This window comes from Hyperolius riggenbachi, chromosome 3, assembly GCF_040937935.1.
Source record: "Hyperolius riggenbachi isolate aHypRig1 chromosome 3, aHypRig1.pri, whole genome shotgun sequence".
NCBI classification, from domain to species: Eukaryota; Metazoa; Chordata; class Amphibia; order Anura; family Hyperoliidae; genus Hyperolius; species Hyperolius riggenbachi.
In genome coordinates, this window is record NC_090648.1 from 484,913,140 (window position 1) to 484,935,210 (window position 22,071).

The following is a 22,071-nucleotide window of genomic DNA, read 5'->3' on the forward strand; positions in this document are numbered from 1 at the left end:
GTATTTGTAGACATTGTTTTATAATTTTGTTTACATAATTTACAGTTATTATTTTGAATGTTAGACCCATGGTTAGATAAAGGGAGGATTTCCAAAATTCTGCTTTCAAAAGTTGCTAACATTGTTGGCTGTTGGTTTTGGTATTTTGGATATTTGTCAAGAACTCAATCTGAGACTTATAAGATCTAATTGCAGGACCAGAAGTGTGCAGTGTGACAGGTACAGGACATGGTAGCCGTCTTTGCTAGTAGATCTTATGTGGAATCCATCTTGTCCACATTCTGTCTGCTGAGTCTAAAATATCATTGTATGTAAAGTGTATACATGTGCATTTAAATCCCTTTGAAGAGTGCTGTAGTGACATTTGAATATCTCCTAGCCTGTCAATATATTCTGTCTGCTGTGTGTGTGTGAAATACCAACGTATGACAAAGGAGCTTGTCCTTGCTTCGAAACATGAAAGAGCATTGGATAGGGTCGGCCTCATCCATAGCCGGCCTTTGACCTGAGCGACCGGAGCGGTCGCTCAGGGCGCCGGCTTCCAAGGGGCCACCTATAGCTGGCTACCCATACTGTGGGCACCTACACCTGACTTCCTATACAGGGGGCACCTATAGCTGTCTACCTATACTGAGGGCACCTACACCTGACTTCCTATACCGGGGGCACCTATAGCTGGCTACCTATACTGAGGAAAGGCATCTACTCCTGGCTACCTATACTGAGGGCACCAACACCTGGCTACCTATACTGGAGGCACCTACGCCTGACTACCTACGGGGGAGACCTACAACTGACTTCCTATACTGGGGGCACCTATGCTTGGCTACCTATATTGAGGGCACCTACACATGAGATCCTATACTGGGGGTACCTATACCTGGCTACCTACCTATACTGAGTCTGAGGGCATTTTTGTTGGGGGGGGGGGGGGCGCACAGTGGCTATAACGCGTGGAGAAAATTGTTGGTGCTGTGCTAGCATTCCAAATGGGGGGTGGGGGCTAACTGTCCCACTGATTGTTTTTATTAATACTCCTGAAAGGTTCTAGCCTTCATTTTTAATTGTATTCAGGATAATGCACTCTTTCCATTTATTTTGTGGTTATTAATAGTATTTTTTCTATTATACATATGTGATGTGTCACAGAGATCTGAGCATTTGGCGTGATGTGTCACGACTTCAAAAAAGTTGAAAACCACTGTCCTAGGAAAAAAGGTGAATTGCATATGGACGTGTGTGTGTGTGTGTGTGTGTGTGTGTGGGCGTGCACGCGAAGAGGATGAGGGGGGGGGGGCACCAAAATCAGGTTTCGCTCAGGGCGCTGTGAAACCTAAGGCCGGCCCTGGCCTCATCTCTACTCTTCCTGTATTGCTAGCATCCAGTGAAATTCGCAAATCAGAATCACAAATCGGAATTGCAATTTACAGTGAAAAAGAAGCCTCCAAGAGATAAAAAAAATCTGTTTGAAAAGTTGATGAGAAATTGACCACTAGCTGTTGGGAACCTTTTGTTGCATTTGGTATTTATCTGGATTATTTTAGCAACAGACCTGAAGAAGGAAGATGTATGAACTTGGCTTGGTCCGTGGTATGCGCAGTTATTGGTTCAGCACTCAGTCAGATCTTCCACTCGGCTCTCAACATCTCCCCTTCCATCTCTGTATGGAAATCCATCCTCGTCCGGACATCAGAGACCCAGGCACACCTCCATCTGGAGTCTGTTTAAAGTCATCCTGGAAAGAACTGGCCTTTAAAGCATAGCAATCTAATGAATAAAACAATACGAGCAGTGAAAAATATATTGTATATCTCTGAGATAGAGCAAATAAGGATGAGCTTTAAAAACGAGACAAGATCAATATAGATGGAAAACAGGCGGAAGGGGAATGTGGGATGAAACCAAGAGCCAATATAGTGTAGTTAGTTACTGACACAGGGATTAACATAACGGGGATAATTATACTCACATTTGTGTGACACGCCAGCCAACAATAGTAGGCTGGTGGGGAGAGCAAACTATACCCCATTCGTGTTAAAAAAAATCCTGCTATAGTTAAAGTGAACCTCAGGACTAAAAATCTACTCAGCAGCACTGGAAAGGCTTGGTGTTTCTTTAACAGTTTCACAGCATCAGAACTTTGTTTTTCTTACCTAAGCATCAATTTTAGCTGCATGCTGCATTTCTAGCTAAGCTCCTCCCCATCAAAGAAAACTGCCCAGGCCTTTTTTCCCTGATGCTGTGCAAAGCATGATGGGATTTCCTATGTTGTTATTCACGTTGCTTAGCAACTGGGAGGGGTGATCAGGACACAGGGCAGTTGGAACTGTGTCTCATGCTCCCTGTCACCTCCTTTCAACCAAAAAGATGGCTGCCCCCATGAAATCACAAACATTTGCCTGTTATTTTAAAACTGGGTGGGTAAGAGATTATATTACCTATCTATTTTAATTAACATAACTAATGTAACTTAATGACAGTATGTTTGTTTAGGTTGGAGTTCCTCTTTAATGAGGTGCTCTGCACCCAGCTTTTGAAACCCTTTGCCATTTTATTTGGCCTGAGGAAGTGGGTGGAGACTCACAAAATGTGTTGCCTGTGCTTTTTAAAAATTAAGCTAAATATAATGATTAAAAACTATTTAAAAATACAGGAGGTAAAGATAAAATTACTTGCTCTATGGTGAGGTTAAGAACTGTACTTTTATTGATCCAAATGAACAAACTCTCATAGACTGAAATGCATTTCTCGGACAGTGCATTTCAAAGAACGGCCAGAAAGAAGGGAGTTGCTATAAGTTGGTGCTGGGTGGGGCAGAATAATCAGGAGTTCCATTTTGTCCAGGTTTAGCTTCAGGAATCTCATGGACATTCAAGAGAAAAGTGTTGAGAAGCAAAATATAACAATAAACAGTATGGAATTGATTGATCCATCAAACCAGCTCAGGGATGAGGCCAAAGTATCGGTGGCAGATTACATTTATGCAAGAATCCTGAGTTCCCTCTTACTAGTCCTCCATTCTCTCTACCACCTGCTTCTCTTCTCTAGTCTCTCCGTAAAGGTACTAATGTACATATGTAAAATGTTCATTAACTTGTCAACTATGCACTAATGTTACACTGCACTGTTGTCTTACCTTTGACTTATACTTGAATAAAACTTTTAGTCAATGAAAAAAAAAATTATGCAAGAATCAATATTGACTTGTATGTAGAAGGCGTTAGTGTTCTTGTAGGAACCAAGAGCACCTAAATGAGAAGTAGAGAGAGACCAGTAGCCCAATGTTGCAGTATCGTTAGGTATAAGAGGATGAAAGTATTTGTGAATATATACTTACAAAGGAGGGTGGCAGTTCCTGCAACCACCATATAGGCCTGGAGGGAATTCAACATCCCTGCTCCGTGCTCCAGGTCATCCTGGATACTGGACTGTCGCTCTCCTGTGGTTCAAAACTCTTTACAGAAAACTGTAAAGCTTTTACCTCCAAAAGAGGTCTGACTGATAGAAGGGTGGGGTGGAGGCGCCAAAAATATATGTGTGTTAAAACTTGAAAACATAATTGTGTAAACGAGAGGTAATCGCTTACCTCTTCAGAAGATACAGACACCAGTTCAACTGGAAAAATATTTATTAAAAAAATTGACAAAGCATTTTGCGGGTCATCGTCCGCTTCCTCGGGTCAATACAAAAATTACCCACAAAACGCGTTGTCAATTTTTTGAATAAGTATTTTTTAGTTGAACTAGGGTCGTCCTCATTTACACATTACGTTTTAAAGTTTTAACACCCATATATTTTGGGCGCCTCCACCCCACCCTTCTATCTGACCTGTATGTGGCCACCTTTGTAGAGACTGACCAGCAAAAAATGATCTATCTGTTCCAACCAATGACGATTGCCCGAGGTGGCCAAAAACAACAGCGGTTATCTCATCTCTTTGCGATTGGGTTTCAGAGGGAAGAAGATGGAGATCGGCAAACAAAGGCCAGTGCCAGTTACACAAGCAGAACCGTGAGGATATTTAGTCTGCAGACTCCCTCTCATGTGAGCGGTTGTAAGGAGGATAAAAAGCTTTTGGTTTATGTTTATTTTCTCCCTTTTGTGCTCATCAAAAGCCGGGTCGTCCTTTCATAAAATAAACAGTCATTTTGTTGGTTTTTTTTTCTCTATTCTCTTTTTCATCCTTTATGATGATGCACATGTATTCGCTTTCAGGACGTCTTGTCTGCCGTGTGTCTCTCATCTCCCGAAGAGAAACAAAGTAGCGGGTTGTGTTTATGACAACAGCCATACATTACACACGGCAAACATTGCGGCCAACAAAGGGGATGTTTGTTCTGGAGCTTAACGGAAGAGGCCGGCATTTTCCATGAAACAGAAGCTGAAAATAATAGAACTACAATAGTGACTTCTTTCAATGATAAATACTTAAAGAACATCAGTTGGCGTACGGTAAAGTTGGAGTTGGCATTTGCCCATTTTCACTTTCAAAAGGTTTATAAGCTAGGCTTCAAGTAAGGATTCTGAAGAAGTAAATACTCTGAAATGGTGTTTATTGGGGCCAAAAACTGGTAGTACTGAAATTAATGGGAAGCATTTTAGCGTAGTGGATAGCACTCTCCCCTTGCAGCGCTGGGTCTGTGTGGGTTTCCTCCGTGCAGTCCAGTTTTCTACACATCATGAAAACATACAGATAAGTTAATTGGTTTTCCCCTAAATTGGCCCAACAATAAAATGGACATATGCCTATGGTAGGCATTAGATTGTGAGCTCCTCTGAGGACAGTCAGTGACATGACTATGTACTCTGTAATGTGCTGCAGAAGATGTCAGTGCTGTATAAATATATAATAATAATATGATAGGACATTAGACTATGACTATGTTAGGGATTAGATTGTGAGCTCCTCTGAGGACAGTCCAGTCAGCGACATGACTATATACTTTGTAAAGTGCTGCAGAAGATGTCAGTGCTGTATAAATATATAATAACTATATGATAGGACATTAGACTATGACTATGGTAAGAAAAAAACTTTTACATTTTTCTGTACAGCCAAAAGTTTTTATCAAATTGCCATAAAATTAGACCATACCATTGTGGCTTGCGAATTTTGGACAAAGTAATTTTTTGCATCGAAAATGCTATTTTCGATTTAGAGAAACTATTTGCAAGAATACACTGTATTTTCCTTATATAGTCAAAGAAAAGAAATTTTGCTTTTCGATAAGACTATTTGTGAAGAAAGAGAAAAGTTTTAGTTTTTACTTTGAAAAACACGAAAATTGTTAATTTTAGCATGAAAATTTGTGAAAAATGCTGAAAAATCACAAACTTATTACAAAATGATTTTCGATGGCATTTTTTCTTGAGGGTTGAATTTTACATCATTTTCGTAAAAAATTAATGCAAAAAGAATATTTTCGCTCATCACCGGTCCATGCTGAAAAAAATGTCTCACCATAGGACTGGTCACCTTTTTAAGTCCCCACCTCCCAAAAAAAGTAAGATACTAACTTCAGTAGCGGGAAGCCCCTGGATGGCTTCCCCAATGCCCTTTGCCCCTTCTGCACTGTGATGGGACCCTCTAATGCTGGGAATACACTATGAAATTTTTCAGCAGATTTACTGCCCGATCGATTTTCCGATCGATTTCCATTCACGTCTATGAGAAATCGATCAGAAAAACGATGGAAAATCAGATCGGACATGTCGAAAGTTATCTATCGAACCATCTATCTGCCAAAAAATCTCATAATGTATTCCCAGCATAACATTAACTATGAACAGGCATGTCTAAAGTCAGTTCCGGGGCGCCAAATGCGGCCCACTGTGCCTTCTCTGGTGGCCCTCCAAACTCTCTCCTGTTTTCAATTGCCTGTGGCCCGCAAGCTGTTGCTGCAGCTCTGCATACAGGAGACAACTTGCATTGCAGCTCTACCTCCCCCACCGCTTGTCTGTAGTCATACAGGATCTTCTCAAAAAATTAGCATATTGTGATAAAGTTCATTATTTTCTGTAATGTACTGATAAACATTAGACTTTGATATATTTTAGATTCAAATACACACAACTAAAGTAGTTCAAGCCTTTTATTGTTTTAATATTGATGATTTTGGCATACAGCTCATGAAAACTCAAATTTCCTATCTCAAAAAATTAGCATATTTCATTCGACCAATAAAAGAAAAGTGTTTTTTTTAAAAAAAAAGTCAACCTTCAAATAATTATGTTCAGTTATACACTCAATACTTGGTTGGGAATCCTTTTGCAGAAATGACTGCTTCAATGCGGCGTGGCATGGAGTCAATCAGCCTGTTGCACTGCTCAGGTGTTATGGAGCCCCAGGATGCTTCGATAGCAGCCTTAAGCTCATCCAGAGTGTTGGGTCTTGCATCTCTCAACTTTCTCTTCACAATATCCCACAGATTCTCTATGGGGTTCAGGTCAGGAGAGTTGGCAGGCCAATTGAGCACAGTTATACCATGGTCAGTAAACAATTTAGCAGTGGTTTTGGCACTGTGAGCAGGTGCCAGGTCGTGCTGAAAAATGAAATCTTCATCTCTATAAAGCTTTTTAGCAGATGGAAGCATGAACCCACTTTTGAACCAGAAACAGCGGCAGAAGCGCCTGACCTGGGCTACAGAGAAGCAGCACTGGACTGTTGCTCAGTGGTCCAAAGTACTTTTTTCGGATGAAAGCAACTTTTACATGTCATTTGGAAATTAAGGTGCCAGAGTCTGGAGGAAGACTGGGGAGAGGGAAATGCCAAAATGCCTGAAGTCCAGTGTCAAGTACCCACAGTCAGTGATGGTCTGGGGTGCCATGTCAGCTGCTGGTGTTGGTTCACTGTGTTTTATCAAGGGCAGGGTCAATGCAGCTAGCTATCAGGAGATTTTGGAGCACTTCATGCCTCCATCTGCTGAAAAGCTTTATGGAGATGAAGATTTCATTTTTCAGCACGACCTGGCACCTGCTCACAGTGCCAAAACCACTAAATTGTTTACTGACCATGGTATTACTGTGCTCAATTGGCCTGCCAACTCTCCTGACCTGAACCCCATAGAGAATCTGTGGGATATTGTGAAGAGAAAGTTGAGAGATGCAAGACCTACCACTCTGGATGAGCTTAAGGCCGCTATCGAAGCATCCTGGGCCTCCATAACACCTGAGCAGTGACACAGGCTGATTGCCTCCCTGCCACGCCGCATTGAAGCAGTCATTTCTGCAAAAGGATTCCCAACCAAGTATTGAGTGTGTAACTGAACATAATTATTTGAAGATTGACTTTTTTTGTTTTAAAAACACTTTTCTTTTATTGGTCGAATGAAATATGCTAATTTTTTGAGATAGGAAATTTGAGTTTTCATGAGCTGTATGCCAAAATCATCAATATTAAAACAATCAAAGGCTTGAACTACTTCAGTTGTGTGTATTTGAATCTAAAATATATGAAAGTCTAATGTTTATCAGTACATTACAGAAAATAATGAACTTTATCACAATATGCTAATTTTTTGAGAAGATCCTGTATAGTGATTGTTATGGAACTACAAAAAAATGGAGCGTTCGCATTCATAGACAGATTTTTCTCCAGCGGCCATTTTTCGTAGTCAGAACCTACTGCAATTACTATAGGACTTTGGAACTTGGCTACAGGATTAGCAAAATTGTGTTTAATTTTGTTAGATCGATCCCCTAGCAATCTCAACAAAGGCAACATGGTCCTTGGCCTAAAAAGTTTAGACAACCCCTACATGGAAGATTAGTCACGGCCACGCCCTCCTCCGTGTAAAAGCACAGCCACACTGTGCTGTCACAAATCACAATGTGCCTGTGCAGTAGCAGGGATCCACTCGTATGTGGCTTTTTTCTGTGCATGAAAGGCTCTGTGCAATTGCGCACAGATGCAAGCTGTACTTTGTGCCTGCCAGGGGTGTACAGTCACAAAGAGGAAGATTTAAGAAGCAACAATAAGATTGACGAGCGCACACAACCCTCATTAATCTAACTGGCGTTTTTGCAAGTATGGTAAGGTGTGGTGCACAAATAGCACAACTTACGTTATGTACAGATGCAGCAGATGCTGCATTACTGGTATAATGCACATCACATATCCACATAATGCTCAGTAGCATAACTTAGGAGCTCTAGGCCCCAGTGCGAGTTTTACATTCGGCTTCCTCAAGAGCGCTATACATAACAATTGACATGCAGCACCAAAGTCTGCAGTGTCAGGGAGGTATAAGCAGGGGAGGGGACAGCTGCAGTGTCACAGAGGTGTAAGCAGGGGAGGGGACAGCTGCAGTGTCAGAGAGGTGTAAGCAGGGGAGAGGACAGCTGCAGTGTCAGGGAGGTATAAGCAGGGGAGGGGACAGCTGCAGTGTAAGAGAGGTGTAATCAGGGGAGGGGACAGCTGCAGTGTCAGAGAGGTGTAAGCAGGGTAGGGGACAGATGCAGTGTTAGAGAGGTGTAAGCAGGGGAGAGGACAGCTGCAGTGTCAGAGCGGTGTAAGCAGAGGAGGGGACAGCTGCAGTGTCAGAGAGGTGTAAACAGGGGAGGGAACAGCAGCAGTGTCAGAGAAATGTAAGCAGGAGAGGGGACATCTGCAGTGTAAGAGAGGTGTAAGTGGGGGAGAGGACAACTGCAGTGTCAGAGAGGTATAAGCAGGAGAGGGGACAGCTGCAGTGTAAGAGAGGTGTAAGCAGGGGAGGGGACAGCTGCAGTGTCAGAGAGGTGTAAGCAGGGGAGGTGACAGCTGCAGTGTCCGAGAGGTGTAAACAAGGGAGGGAACAGCAGTAGTGTCAGAGAGGTGTAAGCAGGGGAGGGGACAGCTGCAGTGTCACAGAGGTGTAAGCAGGGGAGAGGACAGCTGCAGTGTCAGAACGGTGTAAACAGGGGAGGGAAAAGCAGTAGTGTCAGAGAGGTGTAAGCAGGGGAGGGGACAGCTGCAGTGTCAGAGAGGTGTAAGCAGAGGAGGGGACAGCTGCAGTGTCAGAGAGGTGTAAGCAGGAGAGGGGACATCTGCAGTGTAAGAGAGATGTAAGTGGGGGAGAGGACAGCTGCAGTGTCAGAGAGGTATAAGCAGGAGAGGGGACAGCTGCAGTGTCAGAGAGGTGTAAGCAGGGGAGGGGACAGCTGCAGTGTCAGAGAGGTGTAAGCAGGGGAGGGGACAGCTGCAGTGTCACAGAGGTGTAAGCAGAGTAGGGGACCGCCGCAGTGTCAGAGATGTCTAAGCAGGGAGGGGACAGCTGCAGTGTCAGAGAGGTGTAAACAGGAGAGGGAACAGCAGCAGTGTCAGAGAGGTGTAAGCAGAGGAGGAGACAGCTGCAGTGTCAGAAAGGTGTAAGCAGGAGAGGGGACAGCTGCAATGTCAGAGAGGTGTAAGCAGGAGAGGGGACAACTGCAGTGCTAGAGAGGTATAAGCAGGGGAGGGGACAGCTGCAGAGCTAGAGAGGTGTAAGCAGGGAAGGGTACAGCTGCAGTGTCAGAGAGATGTAAGCAGGGGAGGAGACAGCTGCAGTGTCACAGAGGTGTAAACAGAGGAGGGGACAGCAGATAGGTGTAAGCAGGGGAGGGAACAGCTGCAGTGTCAGAGAGGTGTAAGCAGGGGAGGGGACTTCTGCAGTGTCAGAGAGGTGTAAGTAGGGGAGGGGACAGCTGCAGTGTAAGAGAGGTGTAAGCAGGGGAGGGTACAGCTACAGTGCTAGAGAGGTGTAAGCAGGGTAGGGTACAGCTGCAGTGTCAGAGAAATGTAAGCAGGGAAGGCGAAATCTGCAGTGTCACAGAGGTGTAAGCAGAGGAGGGGCCAGCTTCAGTGTCACAGAGGTGTAAGCAGGGGAGGGGACAGCTGCAGTGTCGGAGAGGTGAAAGGAGGGGAGGGGACAGCTGCAGTGTCAGAAAGGTGTAGGCAGGGGAGGGAACAGCAGCAGTGTCAGAGAGGTGTAAGCAGGGGAGGGGACAGCTGCAGTGTCACAGTAGTGTAAGCAGATGAGGGGGCAGCTGCAGTGTCAGAGAGGTGTAAGTAGGGAAGGGGACAGCTGCAGTGTCAGAGAGGTCTAAGCAGGACAGGGGACAGCTGCAGTGTCAGAGAGATGTAGGCAGGGGAGGGGACAGCTGCAGTGTCAGAGAGGTGTAAGCAGGGGAGGGGAGAGCTGCAGTGTCAGTGAGGTGTAAGCAGGGGAGGGGACAGCTGTAGTGTCAGTGAGGTGTAAGCAGGGGAGGGGACAGCTGCAGTGTCAGAGAGGTCTAAGCAGGACAGGGGACAGCTGCAGTGTCAGAGAGGTGTAAGCAGGGGAGGGGACAGCTGCAGTGTCAGAGAGGTGTAAGCAGGGGAGGGGACAGCTGCAGTGTCAGTGAGGTGTAAGCAGGGGAGGGGACAGCTGCAGTGTCAGAGAGGTGTAAGCAGGGGAGGGGACAGCTGCAGTGTCAGAGAGGTGTAAGCAGGGGAGGGGACAGCTGCAGTGTCAGAGAGGTGTAAGCAGGGGAGGGAACAGCTGCAGTGTCACAGTGGTGTAAGCAGATGAGGGGGCAGCTGCAGTGTCAGAGAGATGTAAGTAGGTAAGGGTCAGATAGGTGTAGGCAGGGGAGGGGACAGCTGCAGTCTCAGAGAGGTGTAGGCTGGGGAGTGGAACAGTCTATTAATGGTTACAACTAATCAAAGCACATACTATTACCAGCATAGCACCAATAAACAGCTAGTAAAGCCGCTGAAGGAGGGCCCCTTCTGGGCCCCTCTGGTCCAGGGGCCCTGGTGTGGTCGCTATCTCTGCATCCCTTACTGCTATGCCACTGGTAACACTGGTTATATACAGTATGTTATGTATATATGCTGGTACATAACACAAATTGTGCTATTTGTAGCAATTCCCATTACATTGCTAGCTTTATCACCAGAAAATGTTATTTACAATTTTATTGTATTGTTTTTTGAATCAGGGCCAGTGTCGGCTGCAGTGCGCTGCAATAAATTGCAGCACAGGGGTATTTTTGGGGCACATGGCTGCCATATTTATTTGTATTTAATGGGGTCAAATGTGCATTGGACAGCAACACATTGACCCTGCACACATTACAGTGGATAATTTCAGTGGCTATGTTACAGCCACTGTACAGATCTAAGGAGGAACCTGCTGTCTGTAATGATGATCTGAGCCTTCCGCCTCTGACCTTTGATAGGATCCCAGCCTTCCTTTTAGCTGCTAATCTGTCTTCTAATCCTCTTGACCTGAGCTACTAACCCCATCATGCCCCGTGACTCCCACGCTGCCTTCTGTACAGGTTTTATCTTCACCTCCTTGGTAATCTGATTCTAATTCTTGTAGAAGACATAGAGATGGACAATGAGAAGATAAAAATGATGAGATGCAGCAAATTTTACACAAATGTATGCATATTGCAAACAGACCAATCAAATCCTGAAGCATGTGTTGCTTTTGATTGGTCCATATCCAAGCTGCATAACATTAGCCTACAATTTGGATCATCTCAAAATATTCAGCATCCCCATGATGATAATGAACATGTGAGTGATATTAAAAATCCTCAGGAATACACTGCGCTCCACTGGAGATAATATACACACACTCAGGGGATCGCAGCAACGAAAAAGTCACTTCACTTTAATCAGTATATCCCAAAAAATCACTGCGCATGCTCATACCCTGTAAGATAAATCAAAAAGCGCACATAGTGCCCAGCATTGTCTTCAACAGACTAAAATCTGCAACCTCTGCTGCACTTCTGGGGGTAGTGCCACCACCTCAGATAGGGATCAGAAAGTCGCTTTTCCCCCTTTGTGGGAGCACTCACCAGAAGCGCGTCTTTCACCACTGCATATCAAGCCTCTCTCAGTCAGCCAAGGAGAAGACCACGATGTAAAAGCAGATCCAGTTTAATGTAAAACCGCCAGGTTACAGAGATAGTGCTCGCTCCAGCCGCGGACAAACGGAGCAGCACATTACCATCCGGCTTCCTTGTTTCCTGGTCGTGACATCAGCGCGCTCCTCCGACTCCGCCCTACGCGTTTCGTTACAACGTAACTCATTCAGGGGCTGGAGAAAGCCAGCCAACGTCGCATGTGAATACCATACCGCGCCTCCTCCGTCATCGGGACCGCCCGCAATCCCACCCTCTACTTGTTGCTAGGCTCCCGGTAACGTGCTGACTGCATTTCTCCGCGGTATGGCAACTTAAAATAACAACATAAAAACATTATAAAATCACCAATCAGACACCTACTAAAACATTAGCATTAGCTGTGACATTTACATACTTATCAGCAACAGCCCAAAACAGTGGACAGGCTCAGCACTACATCGTATCCTCCCTCCGTTCCACAGCGGAATCCGTATACTCAAAATCCGATTCTCACTTCAAATAGCCCACCCTCTACCTGTGCAGGTGTAATCATACCCTCCCACATATTATCCATTATACTACTCCTATCACCCATGCGTGCAATTATACTGTAAATACACAACCACCCCATTGACTCAGATCAATCCCCAATTTCCCCTGCAAATTATTATCAATATCTACTATTAATATCAATATCTACTAATGTAAATCACTTCCCCTTCCCCATATATGACACATTCATCACCTTATTTCTTTAAAGTGACAGTGCTTATAATCATACGAAGTACAACCTAACACATCCTCCTCACCTCCATTACATTAAGTTGACATATAGTCACTAATATCACCCCCTTATCCCTCATTAACACACTCATCACCATCTTATATAAAGTGACAGTGCTTGTGAATTCTTGTATCATAGCAAATAAACATATCTTCCCCCTTACTACAATCAATTACCTTACCATAACAGTGAGCATGGGTAATATATTATTTTCCCCAAATTCATAAAACACACATCAGTGAACTTAAGTGCAAACAGTGCATGTACAGTGCATATAACAGTTTTAAAGTGCAGTCAGTGCATATAACAATTAACTCATCCATTAGCAATAAAACAATTAATATCCAATTCAATGTTTAGACCTTTTGGAGTGCGCTTTTTGATTTATCTTACAGGGTATGAGCATGCGCAGTGATTTTTTGGGATATGTGAGTGATATTGATTGTGTATCTGGAAACTGCTGTGCATGTTCAGTGTAGGGCGAACCAGGCAATTTGTGCGCCCGCTAGCAGCAGATGTTTGGTCACTGCAATATGGGCTTGATGAAAAATTAGCATTGAGGGGTAATCTGGGTGCCCAGGGCACCATGGGCACCCGCCTCTATGCCTCAATGCCGATTTCTCAATAGGTGCTTACTGCTGTGATCTCAATTGGTGCTTACTGTGGCGCCCGAAAAAATTACGTTTTTTTTTCTTGTAGGGGTAGGTTAAGGTTAGGCATGGTTAGGGTGAGGCAGGAGGTAGGAAGTTAAGTTTGTGCGGGGGGGGGGGGGGGACTGTTAGGGTGAGGCATCAGGGGGTAGTTTGGGCTGGGGGGGTTAGGGTTAGGCTTTCGGGAGAGAGTTTTGTGTGGAAGTAGGCCAGCCTTTCTCAACCTTTTTTAACCTGGAGGAACCCAGCAAATAATTTTTGGATCTCAGGTAACCCCTGCATTTATTTTGCACGAGGCGTAGTCTTTAAAAGTATCTGTGACTGTTTATTTCACTACCCCCTAATATAGTGCCCTTCATTTATACTGTCTCCTTATTATAGCTATAGGGTTTTTTTCTTTGGTGATTCTTGTAAGGGCCAAGAATACCTAGGTGAGAAGTAGGGAGAGACCGGGAGCCCAATGGTGTAGTATCGTCAGGTATAGGGAGGATAAACTCATATAAATATATACTCACAAAGGTAGGTTGCAGTTCCTGCAACCACTGTATAGGCCTGCAGGGAATTAACTGTCCCTGCTCGGTATTAATTAGAGGCGCCTACACTATATCCCCTATGCTATCAAGGCATTTTGTATTGACCTGAGGAAGCTGGCCATGACCCGTGAAACGCGTTGTCAGATTGTTTTTTGTATAAAAACTTTTTTCCAGTTGAACTGGTGTCTATACCTTCTGGAGAGGTAAGCAATTACCTCTCTTTTTATTATATAATCTTTTGTTTGTATTTAAAAATACTAAAATAGAACGCACATTGGGCACCTCCATAGTACCCACTCCTTATTCTAGCACTTTTTATTAATGTGCTCATTATAATTCTGACCCCCAATCCAATTTAGTGCTTTTTACAGTAGACCTATTATAATGTGCTGTGTTATACTTCCCCCACTATGGGGGGAAATGCCAAGAAACCCCTGCAGAGTTCGCAAGGAACCCAGGTTGAGAAAGCCTGGAGTAGGCTTAGGTTTAGCCATAGTAAAATATCTGTAGTTCATACAGATATTTTACACCTTAAAGAGGAACTTCAGATTAAATAAACATACTGTCATGAAGTTACCTTAGTTATTTTAATTAAAATAGATAGGTAATATAATCTCTTACCCACCCTGTTTTAAGAACAGGCAGATGTATGTGATTTTATGAGGGCAGCCATCTTTTTGGTTGAAAGGAGGCGGCAGGGATCATGAGACACAGTTCCAACTGTCCTGTGTCTTGATCACCCCGTCCAGTTGCTAGGCAATGAGAACAACAACATCAGCAATCCCATCATAATTTGCACAGAATCAGGGGGAAATGCCCGGGCAGTTTTCATTGATGGGGCGGAGCTTAGCTTCTTTACAGCTAAAAATAAGGCTTTGGTAAGAAAAACAAAGTTCTGATGCTGTGAAACTGTTAAAGAAACACCAAGCCTTTTCAGTGCTGCTGAGTAGATTTTTAGTCTGGAGGTTCAGAATTAGCGGGCGCCCAAATTTCCATGCACTGTTTTTGTTACAGCCACATTGCTGGTCTGCAGAGTACCAAAGGGCCTAAAAGAAAATGTCTAAACACCCCCTCTCCCCTGGGCAGAGACGTGGTATTGCATACATGTGGCAGCTCCCCTCTTTGAATGTCCCCCTCCTCCTCACACTCCCTCCCTTGAAAACAAAGTGTGCTGCTTGATTTCACCAACCCCCCCCCCCCCCCTTTACCCGGTGGCTGAGACGCAATAATAGCACAGGTGCATTGCCACCATCAATCACCAATTTTTGTCAGGTTAGCAATGGGATCACCAGCCACACATCCTGTTCCCTCTCTGACTATAGGGCCGCCTCATGTGACCTGCCAGCACGTACTAACATGTCACGTGAGGCACCACTGTAGCCATGGATATGGGACACTGTACAGGTGGCTGGAGATTAGCACAGGTGTCTTCTGTGCCCATCAGTACTGTGATAAGCCTTCCGCTTCTCAGAATCAGAATCATTAATTTCGCCAAGTACAAATGGGGGGTTGTAACCGGGATTGGTTTTGGGTCATACAGGTTCTGGAAGGATGGGTGGGATAATACATGATACATAATCCTCTCCCCAGCTGACACACAAACTGTTACACAAAATGCTCAGAATGATGGTTCTGAGTCACTCACCCTCTAAAGTCTGTACAGAGCTCTAAACTTAAAGTAAACCTGAGAGGCTGAGACAGAGAAAATATACATACCTGGGGTTTCCTCCAGCCCCCTCCAGGCTGATAAGTCCCTCCCTGTCCTCCTGGGCTGCCTGAATCCTCTGCAGTCTTCCGGTCTGGGGTTGTTGTGCGTATGCGCGGCTCCGCCACTCGTTGCCCCATCATGCTTCTGTCGCCGGAAGCATTCTGTGACTACGCAGTACTGGAGGACTTTCCAGGAGAAATTCCTGGAGGATGGCAAGGGAGCGATCAGCCTGGTGGGGGCAGGAAGATGCCCCAGGTATGTATAATTTTTTTCTCTCTCTCTCCATCTCCCATGGCTGTCATTTTGATCCTCTGCCTCTTATACTTTTAGCCATAGACCCTGAACAAGCATGCAGAATATCAGGTGTTTCTGAAATGATTGTCAGATCTGACAGGATTAGCTGCATGCTTGTTTCTGGTGTGATTCAGACACTACTGCAGCAAAACAGATCATCAGGAGTGCCAAGCAACTGGTATTGTTTAAAATGAAACATCCATATCCCTCAGTTAGGGTTCCGTTAAACCAGGCCAGCCAGCGGAGGAACGGAGCAGCCCTGGAGGATGGCGAGGGAGCCCACAGGGGGCTGGAGGAAGTGCCAAGTATAAATGCTTGTACACTTTAAAGTAGGGATGATGAATGAGATGCAAATATCAGCAGATCAGCAGGGCTGCCAGGCAACTGGCATTGCTTAAAAGGAAATAAATATGGCATCCCCCGTATCACTCTCACTTCAGGTGTCCTTTAAATAAAAAAAATTGGTCTGGAGTTGTCTTTTAATGTCATAGCCTGAGTGTAGGTTACAAGCAGTTCATTGCTCTCGTATATAGCAGCAGCTATGGAAACGAAACAGCGCGCGTGTGCCAGCTGTGATCTCACGCGCCCTGCTGTATGCTTCCCAGATGTTTTAATTTATACGGTATTGATCTGCAGAAATTTCTCATTTGATTCTTCATCTAAAAGGGGGGAGGGGGGGAATCAGGATCCATCTCCGCTCATCCATTTATTATCGCTGAGATAATGCACAGGACACGGCGATGACTGAAGCCTGCGGCGAACAGCAGCTTAACCCTTTCTCTGATGACAAGCGGGTCCGATGGTATGTCCCTGATTGTGGGGCATAACTACCAGCACACACATCCCGCCTAAACCTAAATGATAAACAAAATGACCATTTTGGCTTTTAGACATGGCTGTTTTAATATCGAGGCCGGTTTTACACCTATTTATTGCGTTGTGGAGGGGATGCGATGCCTGGTCACATTCCACCGCAACGCAAAAAATGACAAGCACATGACCTAGCGGCAGAGTGCGCCAACAGGGTCATATGCATTGTGCTGCCCACATTTAGTGATATGCTTCCTGCTGGGCAGGAAGTAGGTCACTGGGATTCCCGTCAGTCCGCACAGGCACGCCATGATGCACCGCTCTACATCGTCGACACTACGTGCGTCATCCATAGACTTACGTCACCCCATTAAAGAGAACCCGAGGCAGATTTTTTTACATCTGCATAGGACACAGAGACATGTTCTGTGCACAATGACATACCGCCGTGTCCATCTATTGCTGCCTCCAGCCCCCCTCCCCCGGGCTCTGCTGTCCTGCTGAAAATAGCGCCAGGCTAGCGACAATCTGCTTGTCGATAGCCTGCTATTTACCTTGTATTTGTCAATCAGCTTCTCCTCCGCCGCCTCCTCTATTGCAGGGTTTCCCCGCCTCTGTCCCCTCACTCACCGCCTCCGTAAGCTTCTTCCAATCGGAAGCTAAGCCGCGACCCAGGAAGTACTGTGCTAGCCTGGCGCTATTTTGCAGGGGTACAGCAAAGCCATGGGGGGACTGGCGGCGGCAATAGAAGGACATAACATAATGTCATTGTGCACAGAACATGCCTCTGTGTTCTATTCAGATTTAAAAAATCCACCTCGGGTTCTCTTTAAGTGTGGAGCACGCGTTAACGTGCTGTTGCCCTTGTGTCAGATCGGATACTTCTGGCGCACTGCAATGGACTGTAATAAGTTTCAAAGTCTCCATAGACTTTCATTGCTTTTGCGACCCCTTGCGGCAAAATAGGGTAATGCATAGCAGGTTTACCCTGCTAATGTAAAAGGGGCCTAAAGCAAACCTGTGAGTTTAAATTGTAAAAAAATATCTGATAGATATTTCCATGGAGGGCAGCCTCTGGAGCCTCCAGAGGATTCCCACATCCTCCACCAGGCCACCATTTCTCGCTAGGTCTCTCTGAATTTTTGCGGCTGCGCTACTGTCCCTGAACAAGTGCGCACAGGCGCTGGACCACTTGCCCCTACCTAGTAGCACGGAGTTGCAGAAATAGCCAAACCCGAAGAAGGACCATGCTGCTGGGCCGCCACGAGACGTCATGTGCAGTGTGGCCACGCTTGTTCACTGGTGGGAGCACGGCCACGCCCACCCTTTAACAGGCCCTTGTCGAAGATGTTCCCGCTATAAAAGGACACAGGACAGGTAACTATTGTACGAGCCTTGGGAGGCTGTTTGCCAAAGGGGCGGCTGACCATGGAAGAAGGGTTGCTGCATATGGGAAAGTAGGGCTGTAAATGGGGAGAAGCACATGGTTGCTGTCCAAGAGAGATATAAATATATTTCACACAATCTTGGTTTTGCATCATAATTTGCAACTACGATGCAAAATTGTCATGCGAAGTCTCAGGAAAAATCGTAATTGAATTTGTATGTAAACATAATCAGGGACCATAGTTTCAAAATTTTGCATAATTTTTGTGTAATTTTTGTGCCGACTTTAGCAGTTAATATCAAAGCTATTGTCAGTGTCACATGCTGCTATGTATGTTAAAGGAAAGAGTGTGGACAAGTAAAAAAAAGTATAATTATTAGCAGAGGATTTTCTACATCCTGTGTCTGCAATGTAAGTGGTGAATAAAGTTATTGTTTTCTTGGGATGTAACAGCCAAGAGAGCCATTACCATGAAGCCAATAAATATCTGTTTCTCCTGCATTCTACATTGCTGCACACTAAGAAGCTAGATTACAATAAGCTCTCTATTATTAATGGAGGTCTGTGGTGCAGGAAGTGGGAGGGGTGAATGATGCCACCTTATCCAATCAGATATCTTTCACACAGATTAAAAATTCAAAGATACCTGCAGGGGAAAAAAGTGCTCCTATGGGGTAGTCACCCTGGGAGAGGGAAGCCACTGGGTTCTTCAGAGGCTCCCCTGTCCCCCTACAATGGGCCGTTCTAGCAATGTGTCACCCCAAAGATTGTCAACGACCAGCTTGTTCCCGCCTAGCCTAGGTAGGTCTGTGGTACTGCGCAGGGACAGTGCAGTCACATGCCTGCAATATTCGAGGGTCTCAGTGCTGGAACGACATGGTGGAGAAGGACGAGGGAAGCCTCTGGAGGACCCAGAGGCTCCTCTCTCCCGAGGTAAATGTCTGAATGTTGGCATTGCAAACCTCACTGGTTTTGCTTTAAGCTCTGCCACTGAAGGCCAGCAGAGGACTATAAAAACATTTCATCCTTTCACTCGTCTCTGTCAACAAATAACAAAGCCACCCTTTCCCCTTTAATTCGTTGTATGACTGCTCCCAAATATGATAGAGTCAAGATTTAAACATCTGCGGCCAGATCTAAACAGAGAGCTACGGTCTCACATGAAATCCTACAGAAGGTCTGCTTTCAGTTTAGCCGTGGTTGTCTATCGTCAGTCATTGCCTTTGAAGAATCAGCTTCAATATGGCGTTACAAAACACAAACTGAGGAGTGTGAAAAGTGATCTCTCTGCCAATATCCTCGGCGCACGACAAAGGCGGATGAGATGTTGGACACTAAACAGAGGAGAGGCCGTATATTGCCGAGGATCACTACCTCCTGCTTCACACGGCGCTCTGCAAAGTTATGACCAGAGCCTTTAGGTCTTCTTGAGTGAATGTTGTCAATACTGGTGAGTTATGATCGGGTTGTGGAATGGAACATCCAATCTCAGTTGGATTGTGATGATATTACACTTTGTTTTTTTTTGCGTTAAAAAGATGTTTTACACTGTGGGAACACACAAATGAATTACATCTTCAGGCCAGGAAGAAGATCCAGAAGTTTAAACTTGGAACTCTGGAGAGAAACTGATGAAAAACGAGACACAGCCAAAAAGTCAATATGAAAAGCGTTACATAGTTACATAAATATCGAAGTTGAGAAAAGACATGTGTCCATCATCAAGTTCCACCTCTTGAGCCTCACGGTGCCTCAGTCCAGAAAGAGACAAGCCGCAAGGGTAGAAAACCGAACACTTTCCCACATGTAGAGATCATAGCTGTGGATCTGTTATATGCGATAATGTATTGAATACAGGTTACTGGTGTGTTTATACATACAGTACTTTATAAGTTGCCTCTCATTATTGCCTCCTCATCTTATCATACTACCGCTCCCATTGGCACCCAATATTGCCTCTTCCCCACTGTGCCTCGTTAGTGGCCCTGTCATCCTAGTGCCCTCCACTGCAGCCTCCACATCATAGTGCCCTGATAGATGCCCCATCACAGTACAGGGTGAGGGATGGCTCGAACCTCTGATTTTCAGTTCACAAATCTCGAACTTCCGAAAAAGTTTGCGAACCTGTAAACTTTTCGAATCACAATAGACTTCAATGGGCAGGTGAACTTGAAAAACTACAAACATTGTTGATCATTGGGGCACGAGCCTGGAAGAGAAGCGGTGGCGTAGAGGTAAAGTATTAATACAGGAGCACCAGGGGGTATGTTATATGTACACTAGGGGAGAGCCGAAAGTATCCATCATGTTTGTCGTTCCGCCACGCACTCGACCGACCATGTCGAGCCGACATCTTGCAACATATCCGATCAATACATTTGACCAATTTCAGGCAAAATTGGCTGAATCGTGGATCGGGCATGCGTTTGGTGGCAGTGATTTTTATCCGATTTGAAAATAATTATTGAATTGGAGGATCGATCGCTCGCCAAATCTATAGATGTATGGCCACATTAAGACTTCTGTTGAATCTCTCCATTTTGCTTGGGGGTAATAGACAGATGCTTTTTCTATGCACAGTATTTCTCTCTCGCAGAATAGATTCAAACTCAGATGATACAAATGATGATCTATTGTCTGACACCAGTTCCTTTGGATTACCTTTCCTACTGAAAACTGTGCGAAGAAATGTAATGACAGTAGCAGAGGTGACATTTGACACAAAGGCTATTTTTGGCCATTTAACGTATATGTATGAACACCACACTAATCATGGTACACCTTATAGTAGATTCTTAGCAGAGGTGGGCCCAAATGGCAGCCTCTGCCCTGTTTAGCCTGGCATGTGTATACACAGACCACAGGTGGGCACTTACTGATCCCTGTGCAGATACTTTTGTTTTTGCCCCAAAGAAGTGGATTGTTCCTGCAAAATGCGTTGCAGCTAAAATGGTGAAAATAAAAAAAAATTGGTTTTTAAACTCAGAAAAAATAACAGTTTAAAAACCATTTTTCTTTGCATTTTAAAAATCGATTTTCTCAAAAACTACAGTCTTTTTGAAAAAATGTTTTTTGAGTTGAACCCACTATTCTGCTTAACATGTGTAGCAATTTTGGTAGCAATAGCATATATAGGGGGCTTTATTATTAAGTCGGCACAAAATTATGCAAATTTTTGCTAAAAATTACGCAAAATTAATAAATATTACACTTACATACAAAATTAATTACGGTTTTCTCTGAAATTTCGCATTACTATTAAGATGCGTAATTGTGAATTTCGATGCAAAATTTCACATATGCGAAATCTTGGCCTACACTTCTCTTTTATCCTTCATTGATCTTGTTTGCCACCCTTGGTGGAGGATTCTTACCCTTTTTCTCCCAAGAGAGCGACTTCCTAGCCCCAGTTTAGGTTTATTCTCATCACCTGCCTTTCCAGTGGTCGTACACGAGCAGGCAAATTACCAAACCTGATTTTACAGTAAATTTGTCCAATTTTTGCTTAGAAAAATTTTCATGAAATTGAATCCAAAATTTGCCATTGTTTTGCATGTGAATTGAAGTCTATGGGCCTGATTTTCAGTTGCAATAAAAAAAAAAAAAAAAACCTCATACATGATATTGACACCAAATTTTGCTAAAATTTTGCAAAACTTGTAATTTTGCGAAAAATTTTCAAAACAGGTTTGGGCAATTTTCCTCATCTCTAGTCATCATGGGTGGTGACCCACATTTGTAAGTATACTACCACTTAAAACTTATTTTGGACCAATTTGGGCATTTTGGCCAACCTCTAAAACCTAGTCTAAGTCGTGGGCCAAATTGTTTATTATGTTTCAACATTTAATGAACAGTCTCAAATTAAGTGGCATAACCATAGCGACCATGGGGGCCCTGCTCTTCCCCCTTCTGCAGAGTAGCACAGTGGAGCAGTTTAATATTTGCCTGCTCCAGTGCTGCTTCAGGTTTCCTCGGATCTTCCTGACGACCACATGCTCTATGCTGCATACCTCTGTCTCCTGAGGCCTGATATGTGAAGGCAG

At 44.4% G+C, this 22,071-nt stretch overlaps 1 long non-coding RNA gene across 1 annotated transcript in view; it reads right to left on the reverse strand.

Moving 5' to 3' along the window:
- Positions 1-1,518: 1,518 nt before the first annotated feature.
- LOC137561716 (uncharacterized) overlaps positions 1,519-22,071 on the reverse strand; it is a 30,664-nt gene continuing 10,111 nt past the window's right edge. Inside the window, exon 3 of the long non-coding RNA XR_011030097.1 lies at positions 1,519-1,767. This is a non-coding gene — a long non-coding RNA (uncharacterized lncRNA). The remainder of the gene's footprint in view (positions 1,768-22,071) is intronic.